The sequence below is a fragment of the Lemur catta genome, chromosome 11 (assembly GCF_020740605.2).
Source record: "Lemur catta isolate mLemCat1 chromosome 11, mLemCat1.pri, whole genome shotgun sequence".
NCBI lineage: Eukaryota > Metazoa > Chordata > Mammalia > Primates > Lemuridae > Lemur > Lemur catta.
Window position 1 is genome coordinate 90,666,446 of NC_059138.1, and position 11,806 is coordinate 90,678,251.

Sequence of the window (11,806 nt, forward strand, 5' to 3'; positions counted from 1 at the left end):
CACAGCCCGAGCAGGATGGGGAGGGGGGTGGCCCGATGCCTGGTCCACCCACTTGCTCCTGAAACAGGGCTCCTTCAGGACACCACAGGGCCCTGTGACCTCCAGGGAGCCACAGGTCTGCCCTCTGGCACCTGCTCTCCTGAATTAAGCCACTTCCTCTTCCATTTTGTCTATCATTTTGACATCTGGAAGAATGAGGTCATTTCCTGCTTTGAATCATATACAGGACCTCCATGAAACTGCAGCCAGGATTCAATCCCAATGAAGTTAGCAGAGAGACAGCCTGAATTTAACTGCAAAGATGTTCATAGCAGCATTGTTTATAATTATGAGAAATATAACAAAGGGTAAACATTTTCCAAAGATATACTATGGACAAGGAGCAGTTTACGTGCTTTAAAGGAATAAACTCATTTATCATCTTAATAGTCTGCTGTGGTTTGAATGTTTGTGTCCCCTCTAAAATTCATGTTGAAATTTAATCTCCAGTGCAACAGTGTTGGGAGGTGTGGCCTGTATTAAGTGGCTGAGTCATGAATAGGATTAGGTACGCCTGTAAAAGGGCCTAACGGAGGGAGTTCGCCCCCCCTTTCACCCCTTCTGTCACTTCTGCCTTGGGAGAACACAGCCTCCCTCCCCTCTGGAGTTCGCAGCCACAGGGCACCATTCGGAAGCAGAGACCGGGCTGTCAGCAGACGCTGAACCCGCCGGAGACTTGATCTTCCCAGCCTTGGACTTCCCAGCCTCCAGAACTGTGAGAAAATGAATTTCTGTTCTTTATAAATTACCCATTCTCAGGTATTTTGTTACAGCAGCAGAAAGGAGCTAAGACAGGGCCTGTGAGATCGGTACTATTATTGCCTCTGTTTCACGGAGCGGGCAGGGGCTGGAAAGGGAGCTGGAACTCCAGGAGGTGGGTGTGAACTTCGCTGCGTGTGATTAGAATGCTGAGCACCCGTGTAAGATGATGGCTTCGGAGATTTTTTTCTCAGCAGGAGATTTTGCTTAAACTCTCTAAAGTCATGCAGAAAAGACATGCTCTCATATGTAAAAACCTGCTTAGAAGGAAGCTTGGAAGAAGGAAAGACATTAACGAAGATAACCAGGGTTATCTCCAGGTGGCGGGATTACTGACAACTGTTAATCTCATGTTAGACTTTTCTTTGGTTTTCTAGTATTTCTCCATGGGTTTATATTACTTTGATAATGTGAAAAAACCCATGATACTTGCCAATGTTTTTAAATGACATATTGTAGTACCGGACCCATCAGCTTCTGAACTTCTTTGAAGATCATGGAAGGGGCTACTCTAGATTTTGCTGTCCCCACGAAACCTTCTCTAACCCCTGCTTGACTTCAGTGTGGACACTGTTTCCAAGTAAAGCAAATTTCACTTCTCTAAACAAAAGTGACATGAAGCAGCTTTTTCACCCTGGTCAGCTCTTGCCACATATTTGAGATACCAAAATTCTTTCAAATAGCATGGAAAGTCCCAACAACCAACCTAGATTTCAACCTCTAAGTAAATAATTTCTCTTGCCAACATTCCTTTCTGGGGTGAGCCTTCCAACTTCTTCATGCTCTTCAGTCTATAAACTCTGCACAGAGTCAGCCCGGTGTGGCCCTGCAGTAAACAGCACACGTATGTGTCATTAGAGATCCCGGCTCCAGACCCCGTCATGGTGCCCTCGGTATGAGTTTGAGCAGTGCTGTTTGTGACAAATAAGAAACTCCTGGAGATGAGGGCGATTTACTTGAACAGTAATGAAACAGTCGAGTGAAAGTGATTTCTCGAGCCAGGGGCTTCTCATTCCCCTTCATGTTAATGTGTGTGCTTGGGCGGAAGTCAAGGGTGAAATCACTCCCAACCCTGGGTCCGGCCCTGGGAGCGTGGCACTCCTCCGTCCTGTGTGCTGCGGTGGATTGGACGCTTGAGAATTCCAACTATTAAATTAAACATCGAGAAAAGAGGCTACTTTCTCCAGTGCTACGTGTAAAATAAAACGGCATCGTGCTGAGGCCCTGGGGTGGCATCTTTGCCTGGGTGGATCAGCTGGGTCGGGGAGCTCAGGGCACTCCTGGTGGAGGACCCCAGATGCTGTCGGGGGTCTGGGAGCTGCAGGGAAGAGCTCCTCAAAGCGTGGAGATGAAGAGGGCTTTGGGCGGGAGTGGGGGAGGGAAGACCCCGCAGGCAGGAGAAACATCCCAGGATGGCACAGTGACCGGGCTGGTCAGCTTCATTTCCTGCTAGATTTCAGTCCTCTTGCTGAATATGGGCCAGCCTGAGCCGCGGGTCTGGGCTGATTGCAGTTGTGATGGTCAGATGGCCAGCGCCTGTGGGTAAATCGTGTCTCTGACTAAGACAGAAACAGATAAGCCAGATTCCTCCCCAGGTTCCTCTCACCTGTCATGTGCTTACTCACTTTTTAAATTTATAAGTGGCATTTTCCAGAAAAAAAAAAAAAAGAGAGAGAGAGAGAGAGAAAACTGGAACATTGCTCTGGGCTGAGTTGTGTCCCGTCAATTTCGTATGTTGAAGTCCTGACCCCAGTGCCTTAGTATGGGACTGAATTTGAGATAGGATCTTTAAAGAGAGTAAAGTTAAATGAGGTCATTAGAATGGGTCCTAATCTAATCTGACTAGTGTCCTTACAACAAGAGGAGATTAGGACACAGACACACACACAGGGAGGACACCTGGAGGAGGCAGCCACCTATAAGGCCAGGACAGAGACCTCAGAAGGACCCAACCCTGCTGACCCCTTGATCTTGGACTTGAGTCTCCGGAATCATGTGAGAGTAAGTTCCTGTTGTTTGAGCCAGCCAGTTCGTGGCACTTTGTTATGGCAGCCTTAGCAGACTACAAACATGAAGCAAAAAATACAAACATGAAGCATAAAATATGCATTTTCTTTAAATTCTCTGTATGTTTGCTCCATGCCACATCTACCATTTACTACTTTAAAGTGATGTTCCCCAGCCTGCAGGCCTGTACTGTGACACTCAACATATGAGTATATAGATCCAAGCACCTGAGTCACTCTCAGGGACAGTTGTCTTTGGGGTCCCAGAGCCAAGGGTCTCTCATCTGAATCTGCTGTACACATGTCCCCAAGTGACCCACCCCGAGCGGAGCGCTTGCTGAGCATGCCATCTCAGAGTGGATGTCACCGATCACCTAACCAGAGGCGTGTAGCTAGCGCCCTCGAGGAAGGTCCATAACCTTTCTGATCATGCCTAGACAGCCTGGCCTGGGTGGGAAAGCCAGTTCAACCATGTGAATGTAAAACCTCTACCTGTGCTAGCTCGCCAGTGATCAGAGCAGTATCACCCTCAGAACAGCTACATCCGGGAGCAAAGACAGTCACAGGCAGGGCAAAGGTTTGTCCACTCCTCTCTCTCCCTGAGTGGTCAGCAAGCGGCTCCACGATGGGTGAGCAAAGTGTAAAGGTGGAAGCCTGTCCAAGCCCTGGTGTGAGCAGGCCAACCCCGAATCGTCAGGCCTCTCGTTGACTCACTCAGTGGCGAGTCTGGACGTGGGCACCGTGTCCATGCAAGAACGCTATCAGTCTGAAGAGCACATTCTACGGGAGTGGAAGTGGAGGGTTTTGCTCCAGATATTTTTCAAGTTTGTAGACTGTTAAAATCTAGACGTTAAGCATTTACATGATCATAAGTTTTGCAGGCCCTCTATTTGAGAATGGCAAATTGTTTAATCACAGTCAGAAAAATTAATAGGTGAAAGAATAAAAAGGTCAATTTATAATGTTGCTGAAACTTGTAACATTCAGAAATTTGGAATTCTTTGTTTAGATTTTTTTCAACAAATGTTCTCTAGGAACTACAATAGGTTTCTCGGTCTCCTTTCTCTTAAAGGCAGGGTAAATGAATATTTATTAGTCAATTTTCCCATGCCAGACTCCATATGGGGCACTTCAAAATTTTATTAATTGAAATATTAATAACAGGAGCAAACAATTCTGTGGCAGGAAGTAATTGGGAATGACCATCTTTATGTGCTCATTTCTACCTGGCTCCATATGGGATTTATCTCACCTAACTCTGCCCCTAACCCTATGTAGTAATTAAATGGAATCTCAGAGAAACGATTACTGATCACTATGAGCATATTGGACAACTGCACTGTGTAGGTGCTTGTGTGCATCAGCTGCTGCAGCCTTCGTGACCCCTGTGAAGAGGGGCCTCTTACCGTGCCCCACGTTATGGCTGGGAGACTGCAGTGCAGAGGCAGGTACTTACCAGAGGCCTGCAGGCCACAGGGGAAGACCTGGGGTACGAAGGTGGAGGCTGATCCCGCAGCCCAAGCCACCACACGCCCCCCGTGTCTCCCCTCCTCCAATTTCCTAACCTGCCCAAGGTCAAACAGTCATCAATACCTACACTACAGTTGCTCATGTCTGACGATCACCCAAAGATGGCGGACAGGAAGAAATCCCTTTCCCAGCCTGAATGGACGTGGCCAGGGCACTCAGGGTGACTCCAGAGCAACCGTCTGCTTCCGTCCGTCAGCAGAGCCCGGCCGGCCTGCCTGCACAGAGAGCTCGGATGCGTCTGACGGAACACTGTGAGCGAGGCTTCCGTAAGCAGAGGGCTTCGCAGAAGGGCTGCACCAACTGCCCTGCTTGAACCTTGGGAAGAAGGTTGAGGGCTCTGCTTCCTTCCCCGTCCGTCTGACTTTGCAAGTATTGGGGACAGGAAAAAAGGGCCACCGTTTCCACAACTGATCTAATTCTTCCAAAGCCTGAAGCCCGGAGAGAGAGGAGAAAGAGAGAGAGAGAGAGAGAGAGAGAGAGAGAGAGAGAAAACACAACCCCATCACTCCTTTCAGATCGACAAGCAGGCTGCGGGACTCTCCATGCAGAGGTGGGGGCAGCAGCCTCCCGGCCCCTCCCCAGGCGCAGGCCCACCCCTCACCATCCCTCCTCTTCTCCTTCATACCCCCAGGAGCTCTGTTAGCTGCTGCTGGCTCGTTTATATTTACACAACCGGAAGAGTAATGTGTGGTCTCTCCCAAACAGTTGGGTGATCTCTGTAATTATGCAACAGTAGAAAACAGCAGCTCTGTTTGCAGAGTGGGGTTATGATCTCCTAGCTGGGGATTGTTTACTGAGATGAATCTCACTGCGGGCTGGATTTCCTTAACCAGCTGCTCTCTCTGCCAGGCCAGTCTCTTCCCTGTCCATGTGATTTTTCCTGCACCATCTTTCTGGAGTCTTGGCTGTCCTGGACATAAACCGTTTCCAGCTAGTGGTGTACACCACCTTCAGTTTTGCGGTTCTAAGGAGCAATCTGGAAATGTGTGCAGTTCGTCGTCTCTAGTGGGCACCCCCACTCCTGTGCCCCTGGGCCCTGAGGACAGGCAGCTACTGCAACCTGCCCCATCCCTGCCCCTTCCAGTCCTAGAAAAATCCAAGTGGTTGTTCCTCGGGAGAAAGCTGCCCATCCTATCCTAGGCACTGTGTTTCTCCAACTCAATAATGTTCTGATATTGTACAATGCCACCGTCAGGCACAATTCCCAACAATGGGTGACAGCAGACAGGACAGGCCAAATGCACACGGGAATGGCAGCTAAGTCCGGGCAGCGGGGTCTGTCTGCAGAGGAGGCCTAATGTTTGCACTGCATCCTCACGGTTTGTCCTTGAAGAGGCAAATTCTCTAGACATTAGTTTGCTATCTGATGGGTGTGTTGAAGAATTGTAAATTGGTAGTTAAAGGGTAATAGCTTTCCCTAGAGACAAAAGTCATCTAAGCTTTTGGATGGGAAGAGGAAGAGGGAGACTGGAATGGCAAGCCCATGACAGACACAGATTGGGGGTCTGGTGCAGGAACCCGCATTCTGTGTGACAGGCCCGGACCCGGGGTATCCCAGGCCAGGAAGCCCACTTGGACAGAAGTGTCAGCTCATCAGCCTGTTCTCAGGGCTCCACAGAAGTCTCTCTGCTGGGAGATTGTTTTTAATAATAATGGAAAATGGGGCAAACTCAGACAGTACAGCAATTGCTCATATTCGCACCACACAGAGATTAAAGAGCAGTGAACATCCGAGTTTGCTGCTTGGGACTCTGTTGAGCTTAATGTGTGTTTGATTTTTGAATCTTGCTTTTTCACCCAATGTAACATAAACAAGCTCTCTGTAAACATCCTTTTAATGGAGCACAACCCTCTGGCACAGCAGCGGCTGTCAGGCTTCCCTCTTGGTGGGTGTTTGCTGATTTCTCTCATTACTGCACGTGATACCCTGGTGACTGTCTTGCTCTAAAGGGCACGTCCCACTCCCTGCCATTTTTTGGATTGCATTTGAGAATACATTTTTCCTCTGTGGAAGATTACTAGGACAAACCTTATGTAAAATGGTGAAAAACACTTGAAAGAGATGAAGTTTGTTTTTTTCCAGGACAGCAGAGGTCAGACTGGCCTCAGCCCCGACACCAGCTCCACGTACAGATGTTGGGTTTTAGCGTCACCCGTGTCCCAACTCCCCTCCCCAGACGTCTTCCATGGCTTTGTCCACTTTCAAAGATGGACGTCTTGTTGAATAATATGGAAAAAGTAGAAATTGTGAAGGTTGCAGGCTCTTTCTTTCCTTCTGAGTTTGCAAAGACTAGCATTTTCTCTGAGTATTCTAAAGAGCGAGGACGCATGCCCTGCTCAGTCCCTGGCAGTCTAATTTAACGTTTGAAATAGCTTCACCTAACATTTCAACGTGTTATGCTGCCTTAAGGTGGCAGCCCAGCGGCCACAGGAGGTCGGGACACCGGTGTCAGTGGACTGTGCGGGAACGTGGCTCTCACCACTCACTGCTGAGGGAAGGGTTCGTGCTCACCTTGAGACTCCGTTTCCACGTCTGTGAGCCCAAGATTGTTCTGGTTATCTATTGCTTAGTAACAAAACCAACCCCAAACTTTGTGGCTGTAAATAACAACAGCCATTTATTAACACTATCTCTCCTAGTCCCAGGTGCTGGCGGACTCAGGTGGGCACTTAGGCCGCACTCAGGTCTCTGGTCCTTTAGTGGCTGCACTCAGAGCGGGGCTGGGGCCGGGGCTGGGCCCTGTCAAAGGCTCTCCCCTCCCTGCGGGTACCTGGGCAGGAAGACTCCAACAGCTGGGGACTTTTAGGCGCCTCTCTCTCTCCACGTGGCCCCTCGGCATGGTGACTTCAGGGACACTGGGCTTGAGAGGAAGATGGCAGGCTCAGAGCACACGCCCTGAGCAAGACCGAGCTGTGTGGAGGCCGTGTTCCCATGATCTCGCCTCGGGGGTGGGGCACGCCCAAGCCAGACAGGGTGAGCCCCCAAGAGCCGATCATTAAACCTTCAAGAATTTTGTCAGCTGGTTATTAAACACAGGCTTCATTAAGATTTAGTAAGAACTTACAGTTAAATACATCATTTTAAAGACAAAGGCAATAAGTTCTCAGAATCTATCACTTCCCAGTTATTTTTACTATGTATTACCATTACGTACGCACTTGGGGTTACCTACATCTGTCGTATCTGGAGGGTGGAGCTGCCATATAATGACGTGCTTGGGCGCATCTCTTCCCAACGTTGCCTTCAGTGACATCACCGTAGTAGCCTGAAACCTACCATGGGCATATGTACACCACAGGGAGCGATGAGTGTACGAGTCAAAGTTTTAAAATTTTTTTCCTGAGAGACAGTTGTCAAACATTTACTAGTACCCATTGGCCCACTCTCTGCTAGTTGGAGGGGCCATTACTCCCTGGACTCAGGGGAAGTTCTGTGTGGAGGACTGTGGTCGTGTGGTACGAGCACACACGGATGGGATAAATATATCGGAGCCGTCATCTTTGGAAAATACAACCTTCTGCGGGGATGACGGAAGGAGTGTAGTGAAGATTAGACATAATTTGTGGAAAGGGTTTCACTTAGTACCAGGGATTTAACTCCTCAATAAATGACAGCCACTATTTTTACATACCTGCTATGGTCTGAATGTTTGTGTCCCCCCAAAATTAACATGTTTAAACCTAATCACAAGTTTATGGTATCAAAAGGTGAGTCTTTGGAAGGTGATTAGGTCCCGAGGGCTCTGCCCTCATGAAGGGGACTGGTGCCCTCACAAAGGGCCCCGGAGCGCTGCCTTCCCCTCCTGCCATGTGAGGGCCCAGCCAGAAGACGCTTCCTTTGAAGCAGAAAATGAGCCCTCACCAGGCACCAGATCCACTGGTGTCTTGATCTCAGACTTTCCAGCCTCCAGAATTACAAGAAATATATTTCTGTTATTTATAAATTACCCAGTCTAAGGTATTTTGTTGTGGCATCCTGAACAAACTAAGAAAATACCTAAACATCTCTATTCAGTGTAGCAGAAAAATCCCTGTAGGAGGGGCTCTTCCACATGCCTATTTACTGCCACTAATGGCATGAATGTTTGTGTCCCCTCAAAGTTTGCATGTTGAAATCCAAACCTCCAAAGTGGTGGTACTGGGAGATAGGGCCTTTGGGAGGTGATTAGGCCATGAGGGTGGGGCCCTCATGGAGCAGATTAGTGCCCTTATAAAGAGATGCTGGAGAGCACCCCGCCCTTCCCGCCTTGTGAAGACGCAGGGAGAAGGCACCATCTGGGAATGAGAATGTGGCCCTCCCCAGACAGAAAATCTGCTGGCACCTTGATCTTGGACTTTCAGCCTCCAAAACTGTGAGTAGTAAATTTCTCTTGTAGGTCCTTGGGATTTTGTTCCAACAGCTGGAAGCAACTAAGACAGTAAACCACTTGAAGGAAAGGTCTGCATCTTAATTATTCATTTGTGTCCCCAAAGCCTTGCATACAAGCTATGTACTTAATAAATTTCTGCTGAATAATAATAAAAAAAAATTTCCTAGACATCTTGAAGCTCACCTGAAGCAGCCAGTGGAGGCCTCAGTTTGTTTAAGAAGCTGGAGATATTGGGGCACACCAAGCTGCAATACTTCCAGATGCAGGAATCTCCAACATCAACTTGGGGATGATATTCTTTTATTGTGGGTGTGAAGGCATCGTCTCAGCTAGGTCTGCAGGTGGGTAATGCTTTTCCTGTTTGTTTTTGTAAACAAAAGCAAATAATAAAAACTAAAGTAGACATCTGTTAAAGCCATAAATATGCCTGCTTTTTGATAATTGACCAACTTGTGTGGAGCTTCCCACGGCCGGGTTGGGGGATGAGAATGCCACGAGCTCTCCTGATCTGATGGTGTCTATTTCCGAGCTTCCTCTCCCCACGCTCCCTCTGTCCGCTTCAGCTGCGAGAACACTGTGCACTGTCCCACCTCCTTACCTGCCCACAAGCCGGGCCCCCGCTGGAACGCAGGGGCGCCCACTCCACTGTGTTCAGCCGACTTCCAGTCTCCCTTAGACACCGGACTCCAGCTCCCCTTTCCCACCCTGCAGGCGAAATGGATGCCCACCTCCCGGGCTCCGGCTGGCCTGTACTGAACAGTGGATTTACTGTCAGTTTATAGACTCATCTGAGTAAAAGGCAATTGGAGGCAGTTGCCTGTTCCATGTGCAGAATTATACCAGGAGCTCTGGAAGTTGGTGGCTCAAGACATGGGGATCTTTCCCTGGTTCTGTTTGAGCATCCTGGGCTGGTCCCCTCACAGTCACTGAGAAGCCCGAGCAGCTGCTCTGGTCTTCCCACCCTTGCAGTAATGGGCAAAGGCTGCAGAAGATGTGTCTGTCCTTGGAAACATAGTCAGGGTAAGAAAAAGGTCCCCAGAGGTCCCTACAGCAGGGGATCTGGCCCGATCTGCCACATGCAGGGAGCCCCACTGCCCCTGAGGCACAGGAGTGCAGGTTCCTGAACAAAACTGGGCTCTCTTAGCAGGGAAGGAAGGCGTGGCTGTCGGATGGGCAACACTGGGGACAGTGGAGCCAGCCAGGTCTGTGGGGCCAGAGGTCATGGCAGGAGAATGGGGGTCTCAGGCCCCCTTGCAGTCCAGCTTGGTTACATGAACAAGGCCCAGGGGGTGGTGCCAGAGCTCCTGAAATCCCCCCAGAGAAGGAAAGATTTATTTCCCACTGGCTGACCAGGTAGGGGAGCAAGAGGATTCTGGGCTGAGCGGAGAAAGGTTATCTGGGCAGAGGGCTCCACGGGCAAGTCCTGGCCCCTGCCGGGTGGTGCCTACAGAGTTCAGCTCTTCCTCCCTCCTTCCATCCCTCCCTTCCTTCCTTCTCCTTCCTTCTTCCTTTTCTTTCTTTTCTTCCTTTCTCTCTGCTGCCACCCGCTCCAGTGTCTCTCTCTCCTCTCTCCGTCCAAGCCCACGCCGACTGCTAAGTGTTAACACGGAAGCAAAGTTACATTAACTCCTTTCAGTGCTGGGAATTTGTCAGACGCAGACCCTTTTAGATCTTTCTCTCAAACTGTGAGGATTTTTAAAAACATCTTGACTTTTTCCGCAGATGAGGTCAGGAAGTGCCTGAGAAGAGATCCGTGTGGATTAATACCCAGGGCTCGGTTTCTGCAGGAAACAGGAGGCAAAGGCTGTGGAAGAAACGAAGCTGCCGTGAACGTGCTCTGGGCGTCTGAGAAGATGCAGTGCGGCCTGAACTTCCATTCGCTTTGGTTGCAGCTGGGCTTGGGGACACTTCTACAATCAGAAGCAGCTGTCTTCTCTCATGTAACCATTAGGCTGAGTTCCACAGGCTCACGGCGGGAATCTCGGAGCCTGACAGTCCCTGCCTAAGCGGCCTCACTTTCCAGCATAGAGTAAATCACGTGGCTTCACAGCAACTATTTACATTTGTTAGGGGCTTTGCTGGTTTGGCCCCACAGTGAGACTCCGTGAGGCCATGTGGGCAGTGCAGTGGGGCCGCCCACAGACAGTGATGCTCCTCCTAAAACCTAGGACCATCTTGATAGCTCGGTCCCTTGGCCATCCCTGCCAGTTCCTCCTGGGGATGTAGGTACAATTTTCCAGGGTGCCTTGGGAAATGTACCCCCATTTGCCTTTGAAATTTGTAGCAGCTGCACCCAGAGGCCAGCCTGGTGGGTGAGGTGGTGCAGAGTGACAGTGGGGGTGGCAGGAGGGGAGGAAAGGAAGTGCACCCCAGCCCTTGCCGTTTCCCAGGCACTGGGCTGGCTTTCCCCAAATCAGGAAGTGATGCTTTCCCTGCAACCCGAGTTCTGATGACAAAAGAGTAAAACTCCCTATAAATCATGCAGGGGGCTTTTTCTTACACTCCTGTTCAATAAGTTGATGATGGGTTTTTTTTTTCCCCCAATTTAAAAATAAACCACGTGTATTATAGAACATTTGGAATACCTGAAGAGAAGAAAGAAGGAATAGATTTCCCCCTCGGTCTCACACCCAGAGACAAGTGTGTAGGTTTGGGGAGAGTTCAGGTGCTCAGGGCTGGGTTACAGCCTCGCGTGTTTTCGAGGTCCATCTTGAATGTGCACTAGCAGGAACCCGTGCGAGATGATACGGTCTCACTTTTCTCCCTTGCTGGTGTCACCAGTCACCATCCCAGTGTTCAAACAGGAAAGTTTGTGCTGAACGTTACTAGCTCGAGGGGTTTCACTGACCATTACAAGCAGTTATTCTTCACAGACTACATCTGATAGGGGGCCACAGTTTGCAAATATTAAATTGTAGCATTAATTTAATAATTTTCCATTGACCCCTGCAGCCTGGCAGCCTTTGTCCTTCTAGGCCGAGCCATGAGGCTTGGCAGGAGAAAGGGGCTTGGTACAGAGAGAGGATGCCCTGTCCCCTTTCACCTGGAGGATAATGGTCCTTCCTTCTGTCCTGAGTCGTTGAGGGTTTCTGCTCTGGTCAG

General features: G+C 49.5%; 1 long non-coding RNA gene across 4 annotated transcripts; it reads left to right on the forward strand.

Annotated features, from left to right (window-relative positions):
• Positions 1-562: 562 nt before the first annotated feature.
• Positions 563-11,277, forward strand: LOC123647331. Of its 4 annotated transcripts, XR_006738203.1 has the most exons (4): positions 565-754; positions 8,711-8,772; positions 8,872-9,045; positions 10,427-11,277. It is a non-coding gene; the product is annotated as an uncharacterized LOC123647331 (long non-coding RNA). The 4 variants fall into 4 exon arrangements; XR_006738202.1 differs by having other exon boundaries at positions 563-754; positions 8,711-9,045; XR_006738201.1 differs by lacking the exon at positions 565-754 and having other exon boundaries at positions 4,893-8,772.
• The last annotated feature ends 529 nt before the right edge of the window (positions 11,278-11,806 follow it).